This window comes from Thermobia domestica, chromosome 15, assembly GCF_964235325.1.
Source record: "Thermobia domestica chromosome 15, izTheDome1.hap1.1, whole genome shotgun sequence".
Classification (NCBI taxonomy): Eukaryota; Metazoa; Arthropoda; class Insecta; order Zygentoma; family Lepismatidae; genus Thermobia; species Thermobia domestica.
The window spans coordinates 150,385,706-150,400,218 of NC_137468.1; positions in this window are offsets into that span (position 1 = coordinate 150,385,706).

Consider the following 14,513-nt stretch of genomic DNA (forward strand, 5'->3'; position numbering starts at 1 on the left):
TTGTATCATTTGATGTCGCTTTAATCGAAATCTTATGAATTTCCTTTCCGAAATAGAGCGTGCTTTAAACAAGAGAAATCTCATAGGATCGTTCAGAACATAGGAAATGACATGCGATCTGATGCCATACACGTTGAGATTTTGACTCTAGGACAAATCGTAAGATTTCCTAGGATCTATCCTATAGTGTATAGAAGGCCTAAGTGTAGAACGAACGATTGAAAAAAGTACCTACAGAGAGCAGTCCTCTCCACATTGAAGACCAAGGTGCAGACTGTGAGGAATAAAGTGTACATCTCGAAAGTAATGAGGTACTTGACAGTTGATGATTGAGGATATTTTTCGGTGTGTTCATTGTGCTTTTAGTACTTAAGTTTTAATAATTGTCACGCCATGTAAAAAGGCATGAAGGGGCATTGCGGTATGAGTGCAGTTCTTGTAAATCTAAGTTCAAATTTCGTTTCTCATTATGCAGACACACTAAAATTGTATTTGTGAGTCTACACGCGTTCACAGTATTACTAGTGGAATCGAACATAGATCTGGTGATACTAACATCGACAGCATAAATGCAGAAATGAGTTCGACAAAGGGTTTGGAGGGATCAAACTCAGTGAGAAAATTGTGAACTTGTGTTTAGAAGGATATGACATGTGACAAAAAATGCCCTGACGAAAGTTGTAAACAGCTTTCAAGATATTTGGCAAGTTTGTAAAAGTGTCCTTTTGCATAAAAATATCAATTTGAAATATAGTTCACTTATAGTGATTCACTTATTGCTTGTGTATTATTTTTATATTTACCCGATTAATATATTTCATTGTTCCTAACAGTAAATGAGCTAATTTTTTAAACAATGTTTAACAAGGAAAGGTTTTAACAGAGTCAGGTCAAAACTGCTCTTGAATACTTGTACACGGATAGATGCTTAAATTGAAGGTTTAAAAAAGTGATCATATGAAACTATACTATAACAATTTTGTAAATTCTAATCGCTCATGTAAACAGGTATCCCGTGTAGTTATTAATATGACCGCAATATTGGCGAACTCACTGACGGAAATGCTTATACGTTAATGCTTATTTTCGCAGATTCCTATTGTCCCTTTTTTATCTACAGCTTATTTCATAGATGCAGCTAATATTATGTGTATTTTGTTCATACATTGTCTTCCAATGTAAAAATGATCAAGGCAGTTTCAACCTGATCTTGTAAGATGTTACAATGTTGTGTGAAGAAAAGCTAAGATTTTTACCGCTTCTTAAATTTATTTTAATACCTTTTAGTAGTTGTTTCTCTGGCCAGGATAAGATATAGGGCAAGGAAGGTATCGGAGAGGGCCTTTCTTAAGGTGCCATCCCCGCATTCGCCTGGTTAAATTGAGGGAAACACTGCAAAACTTAAGTCAGCATGGTTAGCGGTGGTATTCAAACAAATGGACCTCCCCACTGCCTCTCAGCACTACGGGATGTTACCGCCTGGACCGCGAGGAATATGTGTATCTTGCGTTTTTACCACGAAGATGACAAACAGCAGTTTCGAGTTCTCTTGTGTTTCAACAAATGGTAAAGTAGGTACCTATGGGCAATCCAGCTATTTAGTTACATTGTGCAACACCTGATGTTTAATTTAGTTCAACAAAGTGGCTTCGGTGTGTATGAGGCCTTGTTTTCTCAGCATTACAATATTCTCAAGGTAAGAAAGCGAATACCACATTTTCATTTTAAAATAAATGTTTAAGTTCAGCATTACATTTTAATTGCCGCAGATATTGTATAATACAATATTGTCGAGATCGAGATTTATTAATGAAGTCTAATAATAAATTAGTAGGAAATTTAAAGATATACCTGGTTACTGCCTGTATGAAATACCATTAAATAAAATAGTAAATAATCTAAATTTTGTGTACTTTACCTTTCTCTGCCACATTGCTAAAAGGGAAGGTTCTAGGAGAAACCTAACCAACCTTCGATTGGTATCACTCGCTCGTTTTTTATTGGGGGGGGGGCACAACAGTATACCAATCAATTTTCTTGAGAGTGTAATTTAGATTCCTCTTTTGAGCACTACTTGCTTTTAACAAAGTAGACAATTAGATATTATATTTGGATTATTTACATTATACTTAATAATGTGAGTTATTTACTATATGCATTGTCAATAAATATACCTAAGTTTTATCCCCTATATACCAGCGTAAGGTATCTCCTATTTATATGTAACGATGTGTATTCTATTTGTGTAACGGTGGTCACTTATATTTATATGTAACCTACATCAAGATTGTTACGTTCATTTAAGCGTCACATTGTCTTCAGTTAATACCTAATATGATACTTTCCATTTATAAGTATAGTGCGCCACAGATAACAAGATCGACGGAAAATATGCCAACTAAAAACAATGTTGCAAATTTATGAACTCTAGTAGTTAGTGTTGTTTTAAGAAGTATATTGTGCTATTAATGTAGAAAGAAAAATGTTTAATTTTCTTGTGTTCATGTTATTCCCTTCCCCTTCATTATCGAGTCGTACTCGAGAAATATATCCTTTTCTTTCTAGGCTAAACAATGAGGAGGTCTATATAGCTATAATGAATATAAATACAATAGGTTATGATATGATCTTTTTTATTTGAGTTTAGCGTCCGTTTCAGCAGCAAGAGTATGTGGGATGCGGACCTACAGCTTAACTTAGGATCCGAACCACATGAGCTCCTACCGGGATTTCCGCGCCAATCGCGTGTACGCTATCCACATAGACACAAGGATGTTTTACAGTGAGTAATGAATAAAACTGCTTCCTAAACTTTTTAAACTCTCTTAATCTATAAGTAATTTTTTATTTTTATTTAGTATGCTTCAACAAAATTTGTTTTCTAGCCAGAGAAGGAACTGAACGAACGTTATAGCAAGGGAAGGTAAGCGAGTACTATGAAGCAGCTTAACTTAGGATTGAAAACATAAGCTCCCACAGGGAGTCAACCAATTACCTATTAAAACAATGTGAGAAGACAATCATTTAGTCATGATGGAGTATATTGCTTCTATGGAATAGTTATTTAAGTAAGTGCATGATATTACACAACAATTGAATGATCTTGTGAATAATAGGATTTTATGTCAAAATAAAGATGCTGTGTTTAAGTTGATTTGAACTTTATTTTTCTGTGTAGCTACGTATCTTCCACTCTGTTTTATTGTTTTTGTAAGCTAAAATGAAACAACATCCTACATGATAAAAAATTATCCACAGTCTGCATTCACAACGAAAATACGATTTTTCAACAAAGTAATAAGAAATATATATATATATATATATATATATATATATATATATATATATATATATATATATATATATATATATATATATATATATATATATATATATATATATCAGAGCAAACGAATCCTTATTTCAAAATAGAACTGTAATATTTATACGAAATTTTGTTCGTTCCTTCGAATTCCTTTTAGAAAACCTGCTTGGAAACATGCTACTCGCAGGAATGCGAGGGAAACCCGAGATTTTAAAAAGGAAAATGCTTAACAAAACAAATGTAGGGTAATAGCTACCTCGTGCCTAAGCGGTAATCGGCGGGAGCACATGTGGTTCGGATTTCTCATTAACCTGTAGGTCCACGTCCCATATTGTCTCGCTGCTGAAAAAGGCGCTAAACATGAAATTAAAAAAATCAACAAAAAATTTGAACCATATAGACTAGTGGTTAGCGATCTTCATTCATCATGTGATGATCCCAGGTTCAAATCCGAAGACTATCTATTCTGTCTCAGATTTCTCCAGATCCTTTCCTCAAGTCCCATCAAGCAAATAAATGATATTTTTCACTGCAGTCACTGGCAACTTCCTTCAATTTCGTCTTATATTGTTATAGGTTGTTTCTATTTTCAGTATCAATTGGTGTGTCAGGCTGTATCAGAACGTTGGTTAGCGTTCAGTATATGATCAATATGGACTATTTTAAAACATATGAAGCATTTTGGGTAGTAATGGTGAACTCAACAAAGAGTTACTTTGGGAAAAACACATTTTAAACTTTCTTCACAATGAAGAACTCTACAAAACATTCTTAATTGAATTATTATTATTGTTGTTGAAATTTCTCTTATGATTATTATACTTCAGTAAATAAAAAAGCTGGCCAGATGTTGAGTTTTTCTTTACTATTTGAAACGCCTCATACTGTATGTAGTAAATTTGTATGAAATTAAAATAGTTATTGAAAGTAATCTAAAGAGTATTTTTTCGATTCTTAACGATTATTTGTAAATACTATGTTTTCTTAAAATACATGCAATGCTCCAAATATGTTCTGAATTCAGACCAAATTTGTTTTATAATATTGTAATACCTTTCCCTATCACTCCGTTAATGTAGAGAAATGTTCTCAACTTTGCAACACTATTTTTCAGACTACAAGAAAGTGTCACACTACCCACCCCTAACACGACTATCAACAGAGCTGAGTTGACACATTTAACATTGATACCCACCACGGCTGCCGACTAAAACACAAACCATGTGGTGTGTTTCAGTTTCTCTTCAAAGTCCGAGGCGCTAAGGTGACACGTTTGCCTCAAAGATACGGTTCATTTCGTTTATTTCAAGAGGAGGGGAAAAAAAGGAAAAGGACTCCGTAACTGTAAATAACACTAGTTAACAAATTTAAACTTTTTGTTTGTTACATGAGAAAAATCACCTGGTCTTAAAGGAACTTTTTGCGCTGAATTCGAATATGCACTCGGTTTCTCTCCATCACGTACAGTTTTCCCGTAACAGAGGGATTTTCGGGAAATTCCCTCAAAAATTTCCCTTTTTCAGATATTTTATTCCCCTAGCTATTGTCCCCTTACATATAGTAACATAGAAATTATACCTAAGTATACCTTGATTTATATTTAATAAACCCTAAAAGTTTCTGTTAGGCTTATTCTAGATACTCAATGTGCTTAGATATTGCCACAACTTCAAATTACTAAGTTCCTTAAAAAACCTATTTACTTCTTTACGCTCCAAATTTTATTTGGACTTTACATCTACTACAAATTAAACATATGCCAATATATTAACAAATACTAACAGGAACCTTCCTGTATTTAAATCACTATTTTTATAATGTCAGCCACTTTTGGCATTGCTATATCATCAACCCTTTTTCATACATATCAATCACAACTTAGTAACGTTACTCATTTGTTTATATAATTGCTCCACTAACTTTTAACACCTTGTCCGATTATTTCACTCTTAACATTTTCCTGTGTATCACCTAAAATTGAACTGTACCTAATGACTCCTAACATCCTCCCGGGTACACCTAAAAATGAACTGTACTCTCAGTATCCTCTCGGGTACACCTGCAAGTAACTGTAAAATAAACAACATCTCATAATTATTATGCGAATAACTTAAAAAGCCTTCCTTTCTTCACTTTTACAGATCTCTGTTCTTTTTCAACCTTTTCTTTAACTCCAAATTTTCTAACTTTCGTTCTACTTCCTTCATTTTATCCCATAATTCCTGGATTTTTTGCTCCCAGCACATGAATTCTTTAAACATAAACTGCAGCAATTCCTGCTTTAAGTTTAGCAGTTCATTTTTTTCCTCTTTAGTATCACAACTAATAGATGTTCGGACTTTTCTTCGAATCTTCTTGCATTTGCCATCACTTCTGTCCTTGCCCTCTGTGCTGTCGTACATCATTTCTTCCTCTGCAGATTCAGTAAGTGAAGTGGAGTTACTAGTACTCTCCTGTGTCTCTTGATACACCTTATCATGCTTGTTTTTACTTTTTGCCCAACTTTTTGGTAATTTCGTTCTCTTCTTTAATATTTCTTATCACCTAAAATTGAACTGTACCTAATGACTCCTAACAGTTTCGTAAAAATCGATTTGTTCTTTCTAGAAAAATAAATATATTTGTATGTATACTGTGTGCACTGTTTATTGCACCTGATAGTAATGCTTTCAGATCTCCTGTGTTGGGGTAAAAACAATTTGCTTTATTGCTACAAACACAGACATAAAAATGAATATTTACAATAGTCAACAACACACTTGTATTGCTCTCTGTAAAGTAGAAACGTGTATAAAAAATAGAATGTACTTCCAACGTATATTTTTTTAAACGTACAGTATATGTATATCTTAATACATATATATACAATTCTCCAAGTTTTTTCGTTTTGTTCATGAAATGGTTATCAATATTTGTTATCAAATGTAACAGAATGCAAACGAAAGAAAGAATGGAATACAGACTCATAGTTGGCAACAATGAACTAATGCAGTCTGAATTTTCCACTGCGGTATCGTTTCCCCCCTCCCCCGCGCATTTCTTTCTTTCTTGTGTTCTTGACACCTGGTGAGGGAGTTTTGTACATTTTTATATTGACGTGTGGTTTAACACTACTTCACTTTCAAAGTTGTCTTTGCTGCTAAGAGTGCTTTCATGTTTGATCTTAACGGCATTATACCCAACTAAGACCAGAAGTTTAGTTTGTGATCAGTACAATGGCGTCAAGAGGACGGCGTTCGTGTGTTAACTCACCAAATAGTTTTTGTTATGTGTGTGGCCAGTTTGTAGTTAAAGGACAGTGTAGATCCATTACGCCATCGGTGAAACTAGCATATTATATATATTTCGGATGTCGTGTGGGAGATCAGGACAAAACTTGGGCACCCAACATAATTTGTGCGTCGTGCTACGTCACTTTACTTGCATGGGCCAAAGGGAAACGGAGGTTCATGAAATTTGCTGTACCAATGGTGTGGAGAGAACTCACCAACCATCTGGATGATTGTTATTTTTGTCTCACAATAGTTAAGGGACATTCTAAAAAAAGCAAATACACAATAAGTTATCCCAACGTTAAATCCGCAATTAGACCTATTCAACACGGGGATGAACTTCCACTTCCCGAGCCCCCTACCAACTGGGAAGAGATATGGCCAAAAGACTCTGATGATGATCATGACCTTGATGAACCATCGACATCAACATGTACATCCAAGGATCCAACGTTCATCCCTGACTGTGTTCGCGAGCCACATTTCATCCGGCAATGTGAACTTAATGACCTAGTCCGTGATTTGCACCTGACAAAACAAGAGGCGGAACTTCTGGGATCAAGGCTCCAGCAGTGGAACTTATTGGATGCAGAAACGAACATATCAATGTACAGGAAAAGGCATGTTCAATTTTCAAGCTATTTCTCAATGCAAGATAATGTGTGCGTATGTACGGATATAAATGGGTTGATGGGGGAGGTAGGAATTCCTTACGTTCCAGAAGAATGCAGGTTATTTATCGACGCGTCAAAGGTCAGCCTTAAAGCTGTCCTTTTACATAATGGAAACAAAAACCTTCTATACCACTTGCGCACTCAGTGAAGATTAAGGAATCCTATGACACCATGTCAACTTTGCTAAATCTTATAAATTACAAGGACCATTGTTGGCAAATATGTTGTGATCTCAAGGTACTTGGTATTTTATTAGGACTGCAGTGCGGTTCCACGAAGTACCAATGTTTTTTATGTTTATGGGATAGCCGAGCTGATGACAAACATTATGAAGTGAAGGAATGGGAACCTAGAGTGAATTACGTACCTGGAGAATGCAACGTCAAATACGCTCCTTTGGTAGATCCTAATAAGATATTACTACCGCCACTTCATATCAAGTTAGGACTTATGAAAAACTTTGTCAAAGCCATGGACACATCTGGTGAAGGTTTCAAGTATTTGCGAGATAAGTTCCCTAACCTGAGTGATGCTAAGATTTCAGCGGGAGTGTTTATTGGTCCCCAAATTAGGAAATTAATGCTTGATGATAGCTTTGACAGCAAGTTAAACAGTGCTGAGCTAGCTGTCTGGACAGCATTTAAGTGTGTTGTGCGCAACTTTCTGGGCAATAACAAAGCTGAGAGTTACACAGAAATCGTACAGGACATGATACAGAAATACACAGAGTTGGGTTGTAGGATGTCTTTAAAAATCCACTTTTTGCACTCCCACCTCAGCTTCTTTCCTGCTAACCTAGGTGCCCTCAGCTACGAACAGGGGAAAAGATTCCACCAAGATATAATGGCAATGGAGAAAAGGTACCAGGGACGATGGGATCCTTCAATGATGGGGGACTATTGTTGGGGTCTTGTTAGAAAATGCAACATTTCTTACAAAAGAAGGAAGTAGTGTACGTTTTTGTAAACCAATGGAAGTTTCATATATTGTGATAGTTTTGATTGTCTTTTCATGGCCTTTTGGTACATTTGTATTATTGTTTATTGTAAATTGTCACACTTGTAAATTATATTGTATTATATTTTATATGTGTGTTTGTGGTAATAAAGCAAAACTTTTACCTCAACTTAAGAGATCTGAAAGCATTACTATAAGGTGCAATAAACAGTACACAGTATACATACAAACATATTTATTTATCTAGAAAGAATAAAGCGATTATTACAAAACTTGGAGGGTTTGTTAAATATGAATCAAAGTATACTTAGGTATAATTTCTATGTTAGTATATGCAAGGGGACAAGATCTTGGGGTGCAAGATAACCGAAAAGGGAAATTTTTGAGGGATTTTCCCGAAAATCCCTCTATTACGGGAAAATCGTACGTGATAGAGAAAAACCGAGTGCATATTCGAATTCAGCGCAAAAAGCTCCTTTAAGAACAGGTATTTCCTTTTATGTAACAAAACCTTTGTTAACTACTATAAATTATTGCAAAGAATATGAATTTAAATTAAGTATATATTTTATTATAAAGAAAAATAAAAACGAAGAAAAACTTACTTGATGTACAAAATATTCGTTCTCCCTATCTCATCATTGCCTCCTAACGGTGTAATAAGTATGTTGACATTTTTTGAAAATCCTGCCTTTAGTCCGGGCCTTTTATTACTATTAGGTATTACATCATATGCATATCTCACTACATTATTCGATATTAAAATAGCCCTTCCCTCTGGTCTACTAGCTACCGCGTATGGCTTTGGTGCACATAGTCCCGGGTTCGATTTCCAGTGAAAAAGCAGAAATACATATAATTTTAAAATTCACTTTCATTGATCATCCGTTTCATTTAGTCTGAAGGACACAATCGTGGGAATCTTTTTTCATAATAAATTGTACACTTTTTCTATTGCAAGGTTTCTCAACCTTGGACTCGCGAGAATATGAGGGTTGAAAAAGATGAAATCTTAAATTTATGTCCTACGATCATGCCGGCTAGGCTAAATAAGACGGTGAGAATGAGAAATGAATTAAATGGTGGAATGAAGTAGGAGGAAACGGGAGAACCTCGAAGAAACACGTGCACACGGTGGTTCTCCAGCACAAAGCTCATTTGGCCAGAGCTGGGATCAAATCAAGGACCTCATGCACCATAGGTGAACGCTCTACCACCATTTTGTTTTTTAAAGTTCGTCCTAACTGGGATACTATTTGCCATGAACAGTTCGTGCAATTTCTGCGTAATCTAAAGACGATAGGGACACGAACACAAAAAGGTCCAGGACAATTAAAAATCCGACCCTGCACTTCAGAGGGATTTGATCCCCAGTGGATTGCGCATCAAGATCCGAAGCCAAACACCCGAGGCCACTCGGGTATTACCACAGGCTTACCACTAAGCCACCGCGGCCCGATATGAGGGTGCGAAGGAAGATGTAAATGATAAATGTAATTAGGGTCTAGTAGCAGAAAAATATTTTTTTAAATATTTTGAACTTCTTTTGATAGACATATTTTTATTTGTAAATTTGTTCCAAATACAAAACAAAAAGCATTTTGAGGAATTACGAAAATCATTTTAAAAATAATTGGAATTAAAAGAGGAATGAAACTCGTTAAAATCTGCAGATTTAAATACAAGAAAATACAAATAGAACTTACAACTGTAAGCAATAAACAGGAATAATAATAATAATAATAATAATAATAATAATAATAATAATAATAATAATAATAATAATAATAATAATAATAAACTTATAAACAGGAAATTAATATTGTAAGGTTCGCAGGCAAGAAGGTGTGATAAAAGGAGGTCGTGATGAGGAGGCCTAGTCTATTGCATCATTAAGTTTTTCGTATTCTTTTATCCCCCTGGTCTTTGTTTTAACAAAGTGCAAGAGAAGTTAAATAAATTATAATAATGGAACAGTACAATGCATACCTAAACATGCCGGTATATAAAAACAGTAAAGAACTCATACAAATGCCTACACAGAACCTAGATACTAACAGACACGCGCTAGTCTGAAAATAGTTTTACAAAATAAAGAAATTTTGTATCCACTACCAACACAATATTAAATGATACTGAGTAAAAAGAGTCTTTCGTCCTTCTACTTTTTGACGTTTAGGTAAAACGAAGAGGGAAGGGACGGGGCTAGAGGGATAGGGTGAAAACCTGGCAACAGCGACTTGCCAAGCAGAAAGCGGAAAGTGTTCTGACCGCCTAGTTGATCTTAGCGCCACCACTGAAATTGGAGTTCACACATTACGCCATCTGTGTCTTACTATAACAATATTGCATTAATTTTAAATGTAGAAAACGCGATTTTTATGCTTATATAAGAGTAACAGTTTTTAGAGTGTAGTTTTAATGAAGCATGAGTCATTACCAATTGAAGTAGTTACAGAATTTGAAAACGAAACAAAAGAGATTCTGGATGTTTCGGATCATCAGGTTCTCTCTAATCGAAATAATGAATAAACATAAATAGAAGATGATTAGGAATCTTATCTTTAAATTCTAGAACAAAAGCTTTTGATAAACGTTGTCTCATTAAAATCCCTTTTCACCATACTCTATCAGCATCTCTTATAAAGTTCTCAGATAAAATTTGAAACTATGATATATCATCCCAATTAACTTTATCAGCAAACTCTGTAATAGAATCTCCTGATAAACGTGAACATCACCTAACTTTTTCCCAATCAACCTTATTAGTGGAGTAGGGTAACGTCACGAGATAGGCGAATCTTGCAAATCATGATACAAACATGCCACTTGGTAATGTAGTAGATATATACCTAAGAATGAAATTTAGATGTAGACCCCAAAAATCAAACCTTTATTTGCCCCTGTGATGTCATCATACAACATGGCTGACATGGGCATTACAGAAACACAATAAAGGCACATAAATCGTTGATTACAAACGATATATTCTATATTTTGATGGATGAACTGAATTATTTATTGATTAAAGTCTTCCACATTGCCATAATAGAAAAAAAGTATCACTATATAACGAGTATTAAACAGAGGCTGCTCGCGAGGGAAGTCACACAGGTAAGATTTGGATTTTTCTATTAAAACTAAAAGATGGGAACTTTCCTAATTTACTGATTGTTATATATAGCAATTATTATATTAATTAACTTTTTTTTTACTTAATTTGAAGAGAAAAAACATTAATTTTTACCGGTGCAACTTCCCTCACAAGCCGCCTCTGGTATCAAGTTTATCAAGAGTGTGCAGATTACACGATATTTCTTTCCTCTAACATTAGCATACCTCCATCACTCACAGATCACTAATTTCCATTGGAAGTATTTGTTTTACACTGACCATCGCACACAAACAAAGGTGTGCAGGGAAGAGATAACTTAGTACATTTACATGCACGCGAACACAGTGATTTACATCCACAGTGAAAATGTTCTTGGGAGTGTTCAGACATTTGTTTCAGTAAAGACCATAAAGGTGAGTATGAAGCATCAGCTTTCTTCCAGCCCCATTGTTGAGGATCGGGTATATTAGGTTTTAACTTATGCCACTAAAACCAAATATATCCACCTTGAAACACTGCTTGTTTCACATGCTGAAGAAGTGCTCCCTCAGTTGGAGGTACACTTTTCAGTGAACGACCTTTCTTGGTGACAAGCATTTTCCGACATTCTTTAACACTCTCTGCGGTGCTTCTGCGATCATACAAGTACACAGTAAAGCGCTGCACTTCCTCGAAAGAACTGTCTGCAATTTCCGAAGGACACTGTGAAAGCTCTACAAATCAGTGGCGGCTAATGTTAGTGTTGCAGCGTTGCGCAACGACCAAAGTATTTCCAGAAAAAAATATTATTATCAATAGTAGTAAAGAGCAGAAAAAATACTTTTTAATGCTTGCATATATACACTTTAAATAACATTTTTTTACTTCTCTAACTGTCCGTTTCGTTAATCCGTTGTAAAAAGCGAATAACAATCCGTCACAGAGTCTCTAATTTACATTGTGTTGCAGCGAGCATGCAACGACCAGATTCCTCCAGCTCGGCAATTGGAGCAAATGTTAAGTCTCCTTTCCCCTATCTCAGAAGTTAAAGGGACTGGTCGTTGCAGTGCTTCTGCAACACAGCACGGTTTCCAGTGAACGAGAAGGTTTTTCACGCTAAATAAGATTTCTGAATTTTCTTTCACTAGCAATTAACAAATGGAATTTGTTTTTATGCATTCATATTTTTAAATTACGGGACAATACTGAAGCCAATCAATATAATGACAATTAAAAAAGTGATTGCAAAATTACAAAATAAGAAAGAAAATATCTAGTAGAGGAGAAAACAAATGAAAGTAGACCCCCATTTACAAGTTAATTCTTAGCTTATATTGATAATGAAGACTTCTTCTACAGTAATTTGTGAATCAAATATTAATAAGTCTGTATGTAGAATCGCTCCCCTCCCCCCCTCTGTGGATAGTATTTTAGTATAAACATATTTCTTTTATAAAATAAGTATATTTTATACTCTTGATAATTTCCACATAAAACTGTATGATGGGGAACGCCACATTGAATTTGGGACTAGTTAGCAATGCTCAGGGGCGTAGCCACGAGGGGGTCCACCGGGTCCGGACCTTCCAAAAATTTCGAAACTTGACTAACATTTGTAGACTTTCTTAATAAACTATACTTTTTTAACACAGAAACGATTGGTGTAGGCTAAATATTTCATTTTACCCTCTTATCTACTATTTCTTTTCTTCTAGAAATAATCGTTCTATCATTTTTTCTAAAAATATAGGTGACAGTAAGTAATAATTACTTATCGTCTTTTCGGGTGCAGAATAAGACAGGTTCCATATTATGTAGACGTATTGGACCTCCCTCAAATACTTTGGACCCCTCCCAGTTAACATTTCTGGGTGTAGAACTGGCAGTGCTGTTTGTTTGTATGTTCTTTGATTTTTTTGGCTTCTGTTACATGCTGATCCATCATCTGGCGGGTTTCGACGTTTCCTTTCCAGAACATATCACTTTGGTAAGCATTGTTTCGCCTCATGTTGAAGTATATTGTGTTCATCGTACATTGCGTAACAAGCAAGACGGATGATTTGGAATGTAGTTTTTTTCTTTTACGCACATGTGTGTGTGTTGATGTATGAATATGTGATATTCGAAATTCATATACCAGTACCTATTTTATGTCAGCTAGTTTGGTTTTTAATTATTAGGTTTAATTTTATTATGTGTGCTTTAATTCTGTAAATAACCTACAAATTCTGAATGAATTGTATTCCATGACTTCTGTAAATAACTTACAAAAAACATTGACCAGCTTTCAACTGAGGAAAAATTTGCAATTAAGGCTTAGACAAAACAAGCAAAGGGCAATTCAGGAGAGTGTTCGAAAAAAAAATATCCAGTTTAAATTTACAGGATATCTTATGCAGTAGTGTTGTTTGCACCAGATACATTTCCTCAATTTATTTTAAATTTTCCTGGATAAACTGTGAATAAAGTGTGTTCAATGTACATTTTTTTATAACACTAATCTCTGCTACAAACTTTCTTCAGTCAACGCTGAAGAGGAATTCGGATCACTGTCAAGGACTGAGTTTGCTAGAATGAATCGTTCGCAATAATCTAGAAAAAATATTTAGTAAATCTACAAAGCTTTGAAATTAATATTAACATTATCTATGGCGTCAACAAAAGACGAAAAGTTTTTTCCACATGAGAAAGAATTGACATTTTCAAGGAATTGAATGTCCCAAGAAAGGTTATCACCATTGGTTATGCTTTCCATCGAAAAAGACCTGACAATAAGAATACCAGAGTTCAACCAGCATGTATTACACAGATTTGCTCCAATCAAAGAGAAGAGAATGAACTTACTAATTAATTAAGGTGATTAATCGGATAAAATGTTCTGCATTTTTTTATTTTTTAAAAACAGAATTTTATTTAATTTAACATGTCACATAGCATTTGCATCTAAAGTTATGTTGATTAGTCAATGAGTCAACTTTATATCTTCTGTCTCTTATCGTTCGTACTGCAACACCCGAAACCACAATCCACCGGCCGCCACTGCTACAAATGCATCAGTGACATATGAGTTTGCTTGTTCAAGCTTCCCAGGCTGTTTTCTTCCCATGTCCTGGAAAGGCTGATACCGTATCGCAGCCAGTGAATGCGTGCCAAAATGGAATTGCTTTGAAAATCTTGGTTCCAAGCTTTCT